This window comes from Amphiura filiformis, unplaced genomic scaffold, assembly GCF_039555335.1.
Source record: "Amphiura filiformis unplaced genomic scaffold, Afil_fr2py scaffold_105, whole genome shotgun sequence".
Taxonomy (NCBI): Eukaryota; Metazoa; Echinodermata; class Ophiuroidea; order Amphilepidida; family Amphiuridae; genus Amphiura; species Amphiura filiformis.
Genome location: NW_027305569.1, coordinates 147,606 through 163,939, shown reverse-complemented (window position 1 = coordinate 163,939; position 16,334 = coordinate 147,606). Strand labels below are relative to the sequence as shown.

Here is a 16,334-nt window from a genome sequence, read left to right as displayed (position 1 = left end):
ATTGGTATGGGTTTTTTTAACAAGATTTGACCAAATTTGACATTTCATCTCTGCATATGTGGCCATTTTGGATTTATGCAAATTAGCCACTGCTTGGATTTTCGGGGACTTTTGATATTGTTTTTTTCGTGAGCTTTTGGAAGATGGACGCGTGCAAAATGGATTTTGTTGCCATTAGTGGTGGGTGATTTGTAACTTGACTGGCCTGATCACTTGGCGTGGGAAGGCAAAATAACATATTATCTAAAGTCGTGCAACGCCTAATCAAAAAAAAAAAAAAATGAAAGCAAATGGCTGCAAAAGTTGAACAAAAAACTTCATGTGTAATGCACAAATAATTCGGTTGTAACACATCCGAGTAACAGTGTTAGAAGGTGCTGCGAATCAGCCATTGTGCCGCGAAGCAGAAGCTCAGTGTGTCTGACGATGCATCCAGAATCGGATTGAAATAGTAAGCCCAGACTACTCCTAAATTACAAATGTTTATTAATGTTATGCATTCTTATTTCGAATTAACCTTTAGTCGACTGGTGTATTTATTTTGTAGAGTCTCTTCCAACCCAACCTGAAACAGCAACTACCAAAGGTATAACTGCATCGATAACTAATAATGACATAGACATTGATAAGTATATGGATAATGAATTGTTTTAATTCCCGTCAGTTGAAACCTACATTCTGTGGTATATTAAAAGGTTATTATGTCTGGAGCAACACGGTGTGAGCAGTTTCAGGTTTAATAAATCTCTCAGGTATGCTCTATGCTTACAACTCATGCTATGATTAATTCTTCATGGCTTGCTCCAAAGTAATTCAAATGAATCGTAGCCTCAAATGTTAACAATGATAACTACAATTATGGTGACTTTTTAAATTTAAATTTAACCATGAACTCAATAAATAAAAAGAGATAAATGGCCTTTTGACCGTGGTGATCCCTGAAAAACGCTATACCCCGAGAATTGTAAACCCCGAAAAACACAGTGACCTTAAATAGGCCTATACAATACGAAGCAAGTTTCAAGTCCATAATATTAATATAGGGCTAATTGTGTAAACAATATCGCGATTTCAGACCCTACCTTAGGACTTAACAGCATTACCCTGACTATGATCATTATGAATTCGGCAGACAGCCGAATTCGTATTTGTCTTTTGGTAAATTCGTGTTACGCATTAAGAATTTTGATTTATCAAACTATGAATCAAAGCTTTAGATAATAGAGGACAGTATATCATTTTTTTGGTGATGATCAGAGCGATAAATAAACAAAAGAGGGCCATATACAGGGTTATGTAACAGTACAGAGTAGTACGGTCGACGATGACCATTGTTAAAAATTGATATGCTGCCCTCTATAACTAAAGCGTTGGTCCCTTATTCGTTAATTCAAAAATAATTCATGCGTAACATGAATGTAAAAGACGAATACGGATTCGGCTGTCTGTCGAATACATAACGATAATGCTAAGAACAGTGGTTTTGTTAAGTATTAGTTATTTACACAAAGTAATACACAAAAAGGGGAAAGAACGGGAAGGAGAGAGAATGAGGAGGGAGAACGGGAGAGTGAGTAAGAGTATGCGATTTAGTTTAATAGTTGGTCATATATACTGAAAATAAAATAAAAAGTTTTTATTTTGTGTAGAGTCTCTTCCAACCCAACCTGAAACGGAAACTACCACAGGTATAACTGCAGTTACTGCACCGACAACTAATAATGACACTGGTAAGTATATGGATAATACACTGTTCTAATTTCCATCTGTTCAAATCGGGAAACGTACATTCTGAGGTATATGGAAATGCTTATTATCTGACTGGAGTAATAAGGAGTGAACAGTTTCAGGTTTAAACCTGCAAATCTCTCAAATACCTGCTTTATTCTTCGAATTCATGGTATAATTAATTCGTCATGCATGGCTTCCTCCAAAGTAATTCAAAATGAGTCGTACTTACATCAATTTTGATAGCCTCAAATGACATCTTGGCAACCCTGTATTTGGATCAAATTGACTAATATTTTTCTTTTGGTCTGTGTTATACCTAAAATAAATCCCATTTTGGCCGATTTAGCATTAAAATGCCCGATCTTCGCGCCCTTCGCACGCAAGAATTCCAGCAGAACAGCAAGACGGCTTTGCAATTCTCCCCTTTGGAAATTAATTTTTTCATCATCAAACTTGGTCGATAATCAGAGCTATGCATTATTACACCATTTCTAAGTTTAAAGTGCTAGGTTAGCTTTCCTGGTGCCTCTAAAAGCCTAAAATTCGTGAGCTTCCGGAAGCTCTGGACCCTGGGCGCCGCCAGGGTCTTTGCTCATGGACCCCATCAGAGATGAACTAAGCTGGAGGGAGGTGGCATGTATGTTTGCTCCCTGTCTCGAAATTCTGGGACAATATTGTATCGAGGTGATTATATCATTATTATTCGTCTTTTGGTAAATACGTATTACGCATTAAGAATTTTGAATTAGCAAACAAGAGATCAAAGCTTTAGATAATAGAGGACAGCATATCAATTTTTTGGCGGGGATAAGCGTGATAATTAAGCAAAAGAGGGCCACATACAGGATTATGTAACAGTACAGAGTAGTACGGTCGACGATGACCACTGTTAAAAATGTATATGCTGCCCTCTATAACTAAAGCGTTGGTCCCTTATTCGTTAATTCAAAAACAATTCATGCGTAACATGAATGTAAAAGACGAATACGGATTCGGCTGTCTGTCGAATACATAACGATAATGCTAAGAACAGTGGTTTTTTTAAGTATTTGTTATTTACACAAAGTAATACACAAAAAGGGAAAGAACGGGAAGGAGAGAGAATGAGGAGGGAGAACGGGAGAGTGAGTAAGAGTATGCGATTTAGTTTAATAGTTGGTCATATATACTGAAAATAAAATAAAAAGTTTTTATTTTGTGTAGAGTCTCTTCCAACCCAACCTGAAACGGAAACTACCACAGGTATAACAGCACCGATAACTAATGATGACATGAGTAAGTATATGGATAATGCACTGTTCTAAATTCCGTTAGATCAGATAGCACATTCTGTGATACATAGAAAGGTTTATTGTATGACTGGAGCAATATGGATTGAATAGTTGCAGGCTATTATGTAAATCTCTCAAGTATGCTTTATCCTTCGAACTCATGGCTCTATTTTCAACGAAAATGATATAAGGTAAATATGATAAATATGTTTATTACTGTTATGCATTTTTATTTCAAATTAACTTTAAGTCGACTGATTTTTTATTCTGTAGAGTCTCTAACTGAAACTGAAACGGAAATAGCCACAGGTACAACTGCAGTTACTGAACAGATAACTACTTATGTCATTGGTAAGTATGGATAATGCATTGTTCTAGTTTACGTCCGTTCAAATCGGGAAACGTACATTCATATTCATATATTCATATTCAATTTATTTCCATCAAAAATCACAAACATAATAACGCCAACAACTTTATATAAAAACAAGATGGAGGAGGTGCAACTAAAAGCAAAAGCCTGAGAAAACGTTGCACCACCTGACAATTAAATTAAACACACAAAAACCAAACAGACATACAAACAAGACATGCTTCAAATAAATGTAGCATTTCCTTAATTTATAGTTGCGATTTTGACATAGAATCCTGTATATAAAAAGGTTTTTTTAGCATTTTGTTGCTAATTGTTAGAACCATCTTTAAGCTTTGTCATGAATGGAATATGATAACTTCATTGGCTTGCGGCGTTTGGTAATGCGCAGAAGTTGGCATTTCTCAGTGTGGAACACCAAAAGCCATATCCTTTCCCATTCTTGCAAGATCGTGTTGAATGAGCTTTTTCGTAGACCGTGTAGGTATTATCCCCTCAATATTAACCTTGTTAAACAGTTTAATCTTTTCCTTTTCTGAGGTGAAATCTGGGGCTAGGTTTTTTTTTTTAAATTTCATATATAAATAATTGTCATCGCTAGCTCTCTCAACCATTCCCGGGAACAATTCAAATAGTTCAGTTGGCAATGATTGTTGCAAAGTGAAAGGCATGGCGGGGGAAGAGGTCCAAAGTTCCGATTCTATCAGAGTTAGTCATGAAAAGAAGTTATGAAAAGTACAGACAAGTAAAACTGAAATAAAACTGCTTTAAATACAACTTCATTAAAGAAAATGTGTTGTTTCTTTGTTGCGCTTGTTGGTTTTTTGCGCCTTGTATTTTCCAGTTTGTCACTTTTTAAACTGGAACTTCGTCTATTCAATTGGTTCTAACTTTACAAAAAAATCCATGAACTCAGTTCTATCTCAAAGTATAGGAAATTGATTTTGAGGTCAATTCTTGACCGTTTTCAACCAAATAAAGAAGTTTCTGCCCGTTGCCACATTCGGATCGAAACTGACGGAGCGTTTCAAATACATAAACCTACACACATACAAACATACAATTTTTCCCTATTTATAGTGTGAGACATCCCCTGGCAATAAATAAAAAGAGAGAAAAAGGTTGAGAGATAAAACGGGGAAGAGAGGGGAAAGGGGGAAAGAAGATGAAGGAAAGAGAAGGGGGGAGAAAGAGAGAAACTGATGTGCGTGAGAGTATGCGATTTATTATTTGAAATTTAAAAAAAAATGTATAGAGTATCTTCCAACCCAGCCTGAAACGGAAACTACCACAGGTATAACTAATAATGTCATTGGTAAGTATATGGATAATGCACTGTTTTAATTTCCATTACATCAAATCGTACATTCTGTGCTACGAGTACATTGCATATGGAGAGGTTTATTATATGACTGGAGCAATATGGATTGAACAGTTTCAGGTTTAATATCGTTACGAATTCGGCAGACGGCCGAATCCGGATTCGGCTTTTGGTAAATTCATTTTACGCATTCATTACTTTTGAATTTGAGAATAAGGGATCAATGCTATACATGATAGAGGGCAGCATGTCAATTTTTTAACGGAGATCAGATGATAAGTATTCAAAAGAGGGCGACATACAGGGTTAGCTAACGGTGACTCACAGTACGGTCAAAGACGATAACCGTTAAAAAATCGATATGCCGCCCTCTATAGGTAAAGCATTGATCCCTTGTTCTCTAATTCAAAAGTAATGCATGCCAAAAATGAATTTACCAAAAGCCGAATCCGGATTCGGCCGTCTGCCGAATTCATAACGATATGATATGTAAATCTCTCAAGTATGCTTTGTCCTTCGAACTCATGGCTCTACTTCTCAATGAAAATAACAAGATTGAGATTGCCCGAGTACCAACTGTGAACTCAGGTAGGACAGTGGTAAAGCACTGGACCGGTAATCCAGCGTCCGGGGTTCAATCCCCGCTGAGTCCTGATTTTTTCTCTCTCAATATTTTCATATGCCAGTTTGCTCGAGCCCCAATCACGTCATTTAAAATAACAAAAGGTAATTATGATAATCTAATATGTTTATTATTGTTATGCAATTTTATTTCAAATTAACTTTAAGTCGACTAATGTTTTTATTCTGTAGAGTCTCTAACTGAAAGTCAAACGGAAATAACCACAGGTATAACTGCAGTTACTGAACCGGTAACTAATAATGACACTGGTAAGGATGTTTTCTTACAATTGAAGTCACAAAATTCTAAGACTTGGCACAAGTGTAAGCGTTCAAAATCTTGAAAAACGCATAACTTTAAAATAAGCTTTGTACAAGTCTCCGATTGGGCTTGATTGTCACAGCATACGAAAAATGCCATGAAAATTCCTATTGTTGGCCCTTTATTTCCAAAATTGACCAAATATTTAAATTTGGATTCGGATTTAGCTATGTTTCATTTGGCAAAACAGGATAATATTATTTGAATCAAAAAAGTAGTGTTGTATTTTTCTGGAATAGGGAGTAGTCACCTCACTAAAATGATCATATGAATTATTCTACAACTGGTCATAAAATGATCATATCAATCATTTTATTGCAGTGATAGCGCCATATATTGGTATAAACACAGTATATCTGAGAAAACCTTACAGACCGAGAAAAACGAGGTCCATTTCTGGACACGCTAATCGTCAAGAAATCAGACGGGTCAATTAAATTTATAGAAAGAAGACACAGATCAATATCTGCACTTCCAATCTCACCATCCCTTGCAACACAAGCTTAGTGTTATCCGGACTCTAATGGAGAGAAAATATAAAGTGGTCAACGAGGAGAAAGTCAGAGAGCTGGAGGAATTAAAAATAAAGGAAGCTCTTTCGCGTTGTGGCTACCCGGAGTGGGCCTTCAAAACAGTTCAGAAACCCAGTAAGCCAAAAGTCAGTGGTCAATCGCAAACCAAAAGCCGGGGTTATGTGTGCGAACTTCAAACCACACAAAACGCTCAGAAATCACCTGGTTCATTCCAAAGATAAACGTGATACCAAAACAACAGCAGATTGCGTTTATGAAATTCCCTGTTTAAGTTGCCCTAAATCCTATATCGGCGGGACTTCTAGACTTTTCGGTACAAGAATGAAAGAACATAAAACGGAATCTGATTTGGTATCAGAAACAACATATACCAGGGCCCAAAGAAAATCATCTGTTGAAAGTGCACCTAGGAAATCCGCTCTCACGGATCATGTGATAGGCTGGGGAGAAGCCAAAATAAGAGACATTGAAACTAACAGGAAAAGGAGACACATTAAGGAATCAATCTGGATAAGAAAGAGGGGCAGGCAAATACACTCAACAGGGATTGTGGCAACTACTTCATTCCGCATACCTATGATCAGTTATTGACAGCGTCATCTACGTCAGCTACCAATAGGAAGCAGCCAATGTCAAAGGTCAAAGCTGGTCATTCAATTGAGAAAGTGCTGTGACACAGCACGAAACGGAAATCACCTTTATTTGGAATTGTTTAAAATCTTCATAATTTCAATGGACAATCCTGATGAATCTATTTGCGGTACATGAGATACGGCAAACTATTCTTTTTTTAATTTTTTTAGAAAGTGGAACAACATGAGACCATTTTTAAAATCAAAATCAAATTTTGTTTCCTAGTCCATTGGTATGGGTTTTTTTAACAAGATTTGACCAAATTTGACATTTCATCTCTGCATATGTGGCCATTTTGGATTTATGCAAATTAGCCACTGCTTGGATTTTCGGGGACTTTTGATATTGTTTTTTTCGTGAGCTTTTGGAAGATGGACGCGTGCAAAATGGATTTTGTTGCCATTAGTGGTGGGTGATTTGTAACTTGACTGGCCTGATCACTTGGCGTGGGAAGGCAAAATAACATATTATCTAAAGTCGTGCAACGCCTAATCAATGATGCAAAAAAAATGAAAGCAAATGGCTGCAAAAGTTGAACAAAAAAACTTCATGTGTAATGCACAAATAATTCGGTTGTAACACATCCGAGTAACAGTGTTAGAAGGTGCTGCGAATCAGCCATTGTGCCGCGAAGCAGAAGCTCAGTGTGTCTGACGATGCATCCAGAATCGGATTGAAATAGTAAGCCCAGACTACTCCTAAATTACAAATGTTTATTAATGTTATGCATTCTTATTTCGAATTAACCTTTAGTCGACTGGTGTATTTATTTTGTAGAGTCTCTTCCAACCCAACCTGAAACAGCAACTACCAAAGGTATAACTGCATCGATAACTAATAATGACATAGACATTGATAAGTATATGGATAATGAATTGTTTTAATTCCCGTCAGTTGAAACCTACATTCTGTGGTATATTAAAAGGTTATTATGTCTGGAGCAACACGGTGTGAGCAGTTTCAGGTTTAATAAATCTCTCAGGTATGCTCTATGCTTACAACTCATGCTATGATTAATTCTTCATGGCTTGCTCCAAAGTAATTCAAATGAATCGTAGCCTCAAATGTTAACAATGATAACTACAATTATGGTGACTTTTTAAATTTAAATTTAACCATGAACTCAATAAATAAAAAGAGATAAATGGCCTTTTGACCGTGGTGATCCCTGAAAAACGCTATACCCCGAGAATTGTAAACCCCGAAAAACACAGTGACCTTAAATAGGCCTATACAATACGAAGCAAGTTTCAAGTCCATAATATTAATATAGGGCTAATTGTGTAAACAATATCGCGATTTCAGACCCTACCTTAGGACTTAACAGCATTACCCTGACTATGATCATTATGAATTCGGCAGACAGCCGAATTCGTATTTGTCTTTTGGTAAATTCGTGTTACGCATTAAGAATTTTGATTTATCAAACTATGAATCAAAGCTTTAGATAATAGAGGACAGTATATCATTTTTTTGGTGATGATCAGAGCGATAAATAAACAAAAGAGGGCCATATACAGGGTTATGTAACAGTACAGAGTAGTACGGTCGACGATGACCATTGTTAAAAATTGATATGCTGCCCTCTATAACTAAAGCGTTGGTCCCTTATTCGTTAATTCAAAAATAATTCATGCGTAACATGAATGTAAAAGACGAATACGGATTCGGCTGTCTGTCGAATACATAACGATAATGCTAAGAACAGTGGTTTTGTTAAGTATTAGTTATTTACACAAAGTAATACACAAAAAGGGGAAAGAACGGGAAGGAGAGAGAATGAGGAGGGGAGAACGGGAGAGTGAGTAAGAGTATGCGATTTAGTTTAATAGTTGGTCATATATACTGAAAATAAAATAAAAAGTTTTTATTTTGTGTAGAGTCTCTTCCAACCCAACCTGAAACGGAAACTACCACAGGTATAACTGCAGTTACTGCACCGACAACTAATAATGACACTGGTAAGTATATGGATAATACACTGTTCTAATTTCCATCTGTTCAAATCGGGAAACGTACATTCTGAGGTATATGGAAATGCTTATTATCTGACTGGAGTAATAAGGAGTGAACAGTTTCAGGTTTAAACCTGCAAATCTCTCAAATACCTGCTTTATTCTTCGAATTCATGGTATAATTAATTCGTCATGCATGGCTTCCTCCAAAGTAATTCAAAATGAGTCGTACTTACATCAATTTTGATAGCCTCAAATGACATCTTGGCAACCCTGTATTTGGATCAAATTGACTAATATTTTTCTTTTGGTCTGTGTTATACCTAAAATAAATCCCATTTTGGCCGATTTAGCATTAAAATGCCCGATCTTCGCGCCCTTCGCACGCAAGAATTCCAGCAGAACAGCAAGACGGCTTTGCAATTCTCCCCTTTGGAAATTAATTTTTCATCATCAAACTTGGTCGATAATCAGAGCTATGCATTATTACACCATTTCTAAGTTTAAAGTGCTAGGTTAGCTTTCCTGGTGCCTCTAAAAAGCCTAAAATTCGTGAGCTTCCGGAAGCTCTGGACCCTGGGCTCCGCCAGGGTCTTTGCTCATGGACCCCATCAGAGATGAACTAAGCTGGAGGGAGGTGGCATGTATGTTTGCTCCCTGTCTCGAAATTCTGGGACAATATTGTATCGAGGTGATTATATCATTATTATTCGTCTTTTGGTAAATACGTATTACGCATTAAGAATTTTGAATTAGCAAACAAGAGATCAAAGCTTTAGATAATAGAGGACAGCATATCAATTTTTTGGCGGGGATAAGCGTGATAATTAAGCAAAAGAGGGCCACATACAGGATTATGTAACAGTACAGAGTAGTACGGTCGACGATGACCACTGTTAAAAATGTATATGCTGCCCTCTATAACTAAAGCGTTGGTCCCTTATTCGTTAATTCAAAAACAATTCATGCGTAACATGAATGTAAAAGACGAATACGGATTCGGCTGTCTGTCGAATACATAACGATAATGCTAAGAACAGTGGTTTTTTTAAGTATTTGTTATTTACACAAAGTAATACACAAAAAGGGGAAAGAACGGGAAGGAGAGAGAATGAGGAGGGGAGAACGGGAGAGTGAGTAAGAGTATGCGATTTAGTTTAATAGTTGGTCATATATACTGAAAATAAAATAAAAAGTTTTTATTTTGTGTAGAGTCTCTTCCAACCCAACCTGAAACGGAAACTACCACAGGTATAACAGCACCGATAACTAATGATGACATGAGTAAGTATATGGATAATGCACTGTTCTAAATTCCGTTAGATCAGATAGCACATTCTGTGATACATAGAAAGGTTTATTGTATGACTGGAGCAATATGGATTGAATAGTTGCAGGCTATTATGTAAATCTCTCAAGTATGCTTTATCCTTCGAACTCATGGCTCTATTTTCAACGAAAATGATATAAGGTAAATATGATAAATATGTTTATTACTGTTATGCATTTTTATTTCAAATTAACTTTAAGTCGACTGATTTTTTTATTCTGTAGAGTCTCTAACTGAAACTGAAACGGAAATAGCCACAGGTACAACTGCAGTTACTGAACAGATAACTACTTATGTCATTGGTAAGTATGGATAATGCATTGTTCTAGTTTACGTCCGTTCAAATCGGGAAACGTACATTCATATTCATATATTCATATTCAATTTATTTCCATCAAAAATCACAAACATAATAACGCCAACAACTTTATATAAAAACAAGATGGAGGAGGTGCAACTAAAAGCAAAAGCCTGAGAAAACGTTGCACCACCTGACAATTAAATTAAACACTCAAAAACCAAACAGACATACAAACAAGACATGCTTCAAATAAATGTAGCATTTCCTTAATTTATAGTTGCGATTTTGACATAGAATCCTGTATATAAAAAGGTTTTTTTAGCATTTTGTTGCTAATTGTTAGAACCATCTTTAAGCTTTGTCATGAATGGAATATGATAACTTCATTGGCTTGCGGCGTTTGGTAATGCGCAGAAGTTGGCATTTCTCAGTGTGGAACTCCAAAAGCCATATCCTTTCCCATTCTTGCAAGATCGTGTTGAATGAGCTTTTTCGTAGACCGTGTAGGTATTATCCCTCAATATTAACCTTGTTAAACAGTTTAATCTTTTCCTTTTCTGAGGTGAAATCTGGGGCTAGGTTTTTTTTTTAATTTCATATATAAATAATTGTCATCGCTAGCTCTCTCAACCATTCCCGGGAACAATTCAAATAGTTCAGTTGGCAATGATTGTTGCAAAGTGAAAGGCATGGCGGGGGAAGAGGTCCAAAGTTCCGATTCTATCAGAGTTAGTCATGAAAAGAAGTTATGAAAAGTACAGACAAGTAAAAACTGAAATAAAAACTGCTTTAAATACAACTTCATTAAAGAAACTGTGTTGTTTCTTTGTTGCGCTTGTTGGTTTTTTGCGCCTTGTATTTTCCAGTTTGTCACTTTTTAAACTGGAACTTCGTCTATTCAATTGGTTCTAACTTTACAAAAAAATCCATGAACTCAGTTCTATCTCAAAGTATAGGAAATTGATTTTGAGGCCAATTCTTGACCGTTTTCAACCAAATAAAGAAGTTTCTGCCCGTTGCCACATTCGGATCGAAACTGACGGAGCGTTTCAAATACATAAACCTACACACATACAAACATACAATTTTTCCCTATTTATAGTGTGAGACATCCCCTGGCAATAAATAAAAAGAGAGAAAAAGGTTGAGAGATAAAACGGGGAAGAGAGGGGAAAGGGGGAAAGAAGATGAAGGAAAGAGAAGGGGGGAGAAAGAGAGAAACTGATGTGCGTGAGAGTATGCGATTTATTATTTGAAATTTAAAAAAAAGTATAGAGTATCTTCCAACCCAGCCTGAAACGGAAACTACCACAGGTATAACTAATAATGTCATTGGTAAGTATATGGATAATGCACTGTTTTAATTTCCATTACATCAAATCGTACATTCTGTGCTACGAGTACATTGCATATGGAGAGGTTTATTATATGACTGGAGCAATATGGATTGAACAGTTTCAGGTTTAATATCGTTACGAATTCGGCAGACGGCCGAATCCGGATTCGGCTTTTGGTAAATTCATTTTACGCATTCATTACTTTTGAATTTGAGAATAAGGGATCAATGCTATACATGATAGAGGGCAGCATGTCAATTTTTTAACGGAGATCAGATGATAAGTATTCAAAAGAGGGCGACATACAGGGTTAGCTAACGGTGACTCACAGTACGGTCAAAGACGATAACCGTTAAAAAATCGATATGCCGCCCTCTATAGGTAAAGCATTGATCCCTTGTTCTCTAATTCAAAAGTAATGCATGCCAAAATGAATTTACCAAAAGCGAATCCGGATTCGGCCGTCTGCCGAATTCATAACGATATGATATGTAAATCTCTCAAGTATGCTTTGTCCTTCGAACTCATGGCTCTACTTCTCAATGAAAATAACAAGATTGAGATTGCCCGAGTACCAACTGTGAACTCAGGTAGGACAGTGGTAAAGCACTGGACCGGTAATCCAGCGTCCGGGGTTCAATCCCCGCTGAGTCCTGATTTTTTCTCTCTCAATATTTTCATATGCCAGTTTGCTCGAGCCCCAATCACGTCATTTAAAATAACAAAAGGTAATTATGATAATCTAATATGTTTATTATTGTTATGCAATTTTATTTCAAATTAACTTTAAGTCGACTAATGTTTTTATTCTGTAGAGTCTCTAACTGAAAGTCAAACGGAAATAACCACAGGTATAACTGCAGTTACTGAACCGGTAACTAATAATGACACTGGTAAGGATATGGATAATACACTGTTCTAATTTCCATCTGTTCAAATCGGGAAACGTACATTCTGAGGTATATCAGTGGACTTCGGGTATATATATAAATGCGCTTTTATAAATGCGCACGTGACATCTACAAGTCGCCATACCGTGTTCAACGATGTAAGGTACCCGGATGTGCACAAATTCCACACGCAAAAGTATAGGCGAAAATGACAGGTTACAAGGAAAATGGGTTTTGCAAAATAGTGGCATTGATTGCAAAGGGCAAAATAATTTGACCCGAAACATAAACTCTTTATTTGGATTTTCCATCACGGAAAAAAATTTATGACGGAAAAGCTAGATATAGCTTATTTAAAAAGTTATATTTCATTATTTCCGTGCTAAATGGGCGTGGCAATTGGCCATATTGATGACGAAATGTGATTCTTACTGGCATTAAGGTCAGAACTGGGTAGCTGCCGATGATGTTATTTGATAATGTTTGCACGTAGGCATAGTAGGGAACTTAGGGGGCTGTCATTTTCTTCGGAAGGAAGGGGTCATGGATTTATTTATTTGGGAGTCAAGATAAGTAATCCCCCCGTAGTGCCGCCAATGAACATAACTCTGACCCTAATTTTAACTAATTGAGGAAACTATAACTTTAGCCCTTCTCGGTATAATGACCCTCTCAAACTAATAGGTTAGATATCTCCGCCCGACCTCCTCAACTCTAACTTACTCATTCGCTCGCAAATGGACAAAAAAAACTAATTCAAAATGTGTTTTTAAGCACCTTTTTGTGTCCCCCATGCTAAATCGGTAATCTGTTCGCCCTTTGTCACCCTTTGACGTACACTTTAAAGTATTAACACGTAGATGACTGTACATGATCTAATCATCCCGGCTGGAAGATGTTGGGGAATACTCGTATACTATACATCACGCTCATACGTTATATGACAATATGACGTACAATCACGTATGTGATGCATGGTTGAGGTTTATTCAGCTAGTAAGTTAGATCTCGTCATACACATTATTGTCATGGTATTATATTGTAATTGTATACGTCAATTTTGTTCAGTTTGATTCAACCGGCTTATAAAGTTTTACTTTACACGGAAGGGGAAAGTTAGCAAAAAAACAATTAATTTATGAGTGTAAAAGGGGGAGGGGTGGTTTTGGGTTTTAGCTAACTAACTAACTAACTAAATAAATAAATAAATAAATAAATAAATAAATAAATAAATAAATAAATAAATAAATAAAAATAAATAAATGAACATTAGTTATGTTTGAACATGGGGAGTGCTGTGCAATAATCATGATCCTTTGATATCCATGATTTATCCTTGAAAATTGATAGCATCGAACCTCCAGCCAATGTTCCTTGCCAGTGCTAGCCACGAAACAAGGTTACAACCGTAGCCACTCCTTCAATGGTCACCATTTCAGTGATTGACAGTGATGTAATGCAAATATGGCGCTGGCCATCTGGTCACGTGCGCATTTATAAAAGCGCATTTATATATACAACCGAAGTCTACTGTATATGGAAAGGCTTATTATCTGACTGGAGTAATAAGGAGTGAACAGTTTCAGGTTTAAACCTACAAATCTCTCAAATACCTGCTTTATTCTTCGAATTCATGGTATAATTAATTCGTCATGCATGGCTTGCTCCAAAGTAATTCCAAATGAGTCGTACTTACATCAATTTTGATAGCCTCAAATGACATCTTGGCAACCCTGTATTTGGATAAAATTGACTAATATTTTTCTTTTGGTCTGTGTTATACCTAAAATAAATCCCATTTTGGCCGATTTAGCATTAAAATGCCATATTTCCGCGCCCTTCCCACGCATGAAGTCCAGTAAAGCCATTCTGAGAGCTGAACAGCAAGACGGCTTTGTAATTATCCCCTTTGAAATTCATATTTTCATCATCGGACCTCACTAATCACAGCTATGTATAATTATAACCTTTCTAAGTTAAGAGTGCTAGGGTAGCATTCCTGATGCCTCGAAAAAGCTTAAATTCCGTGAGTTTCCGGGGGCTCTTAACCCTGGGCCTCGCCAGGAGCTTTGCACCTGGACCCCACCAGAGCTGTATCAACCGGGAGGAAGGTGGCCATGGTGGCGGGCATGTATGCTCCCCTGGTTCAAAATTAACAAAAAGTTGTATCGAGGGGACTATATCATTATGAATTCGGTAAACAGCCGAATCCGTATTCGTCTTTTGGTAAATGCGTATTACGCATTAATAACTTGTCTATGAATTAGCAAACAAGAGATCAAAGCTTTAGATAATAGACGACATCATATCAATTTTTTGGCGATGATCAGTGTGATAAGTAAGCAAAAGAGGGTAACATACAGGGTTATGTTACAGTGCAGAGTAGTACGGTCGACTATGATCACTGTTAAAAGTTGATATACTACCATCTATAACTAAAGCGTCGGTTGGCCCCTTGTTCGCTAATTAAAAAATAATTGATGCGTAAGATGGATTTACCAAAAAAGAATCCAGATTCGGCTTTATGTTGAATTCATAACGATAATGCTAACAACAGTGTTTATTTAACTATTAGTTTTTTAGACAAAGTAATAAAAGAAGGGGAAAGAAGGGTAAGGAGTGTTAGAAGGGGAGGGGGAGAAAGGGAGAGACGGAAGTGAGTGAGAGTATGCGATTTAGTTTAATAGTTGGTCATATATACTTAAAATTTAAAAAAAAAAGTTTTTATTTTGTATAGAGTCTCTTCCAACCCAACCTGAAACGGAACCTACCACAGGTATAACTGCAGTTACTGCACCGACAACTAATGACACTGGTAAGTATATGGATAATACACTGTTCTAATTTCCATCTGTTCAAATCGGGAAACGTACATTCTGAGGTATATGGAAAGGCTTATTATCTGACTGGAGTAATAAGGAGTGAACAGTTCCAGGTTTAAACCTGCAAATCTCTCAAATACCTGCTTTATTCTTCGAATTCATGGTATAATTAATTCGTCATGCATGGCTTCCTCCAAAGTAATTCAAAATGAGTCGTACTTACATCAATATTGATAGCCTCAAATGACATCTTGGCGATTTAGCATTAAAATGCCAGATCTTCGCGCCCTTCGCACGCAAGAATTCCAGCAGAACAGCAAGACGGCTTTGCAATTCTCCCCTTTGGAAATTAATTTTTTCATCATCAAAATAATCAGAGCTATGCATTATTACACCATTTCTAAGTTTAAAGTGCTAGGGTAGCTTTCCTGGTGCCTCTAAAAAGCCTAAAATTCGTGAGCTTCCGGAGGCTCTGGACCCTGGGCTCCGCCAGTGTCTTTGCTCATGGACCCCATCAGAGATGAACCAACCGGGAGGGAGGTGGCATGTATGTTTGCTCCCTGTCTCGTAATTCTGGGACAATATTGTATCGAGGTGATTATATCATTATGAATTCGGCATACATCCGAATCCGTATTCGTCTTTTGGTAAATGCGTGTTATACATTAAAAATTTTGAATAAGCGAACACGGGATCAAAGCTTTAGAAAATAGAGAACAGCATGTCAATTTTTTGACGATGATCAACGTGATAAGTAAGGAAAAGAGGGCCGCATAGAGGATTGTGTAGTGCAGCGTAGTACGGTCGACGATGATCATTGTTAACAAATTAATATGCTGCCCTCTATAACTAAAGCGTTGGTCCCTTATTCGTTAATTCAAAAATAATTCATGC

General features: G+C 36.8%; 2 long non-coding RNA genes across 2 annotated transcripts; both read left to right on the top strand.

Moving 5' to 3' along the window:
- The first annotated feature begins 1,645 nt into the window (after window positions 1–1,645).
- On the top strand, window positions 1,646–5,587 carry LOC140144961 (uncharacterized). The gene is made up of 4 exons (XR_011857966.1): window positions 1,646–1,730; window positions 2,935–3,006; window positions 3,276–3,353; window positions 5,510–5,587. It is a non-coding gene; the product is annotated as an uncharacterized lncRNA (long non-coding RNA).
- Window positions 5,588–8,681: 3,094 nt separating this feature from the next.
- Window positions 8,682–12,621, top strand: LOC140144960 (uncharacterized). Its single transcript, XR_011857965.1, has 4 exons — window positions 8,682–8,766; window positions 9,973–10,044; window positions 10,315–10,392; window positions 12,544–12,621. It is a non-coding gene; the product is annotated as an uncharacterized lncRNA (long non-coding RNA).
- Window positions 12,622–16,334: the final 3,713 nt, after the last annotated feature.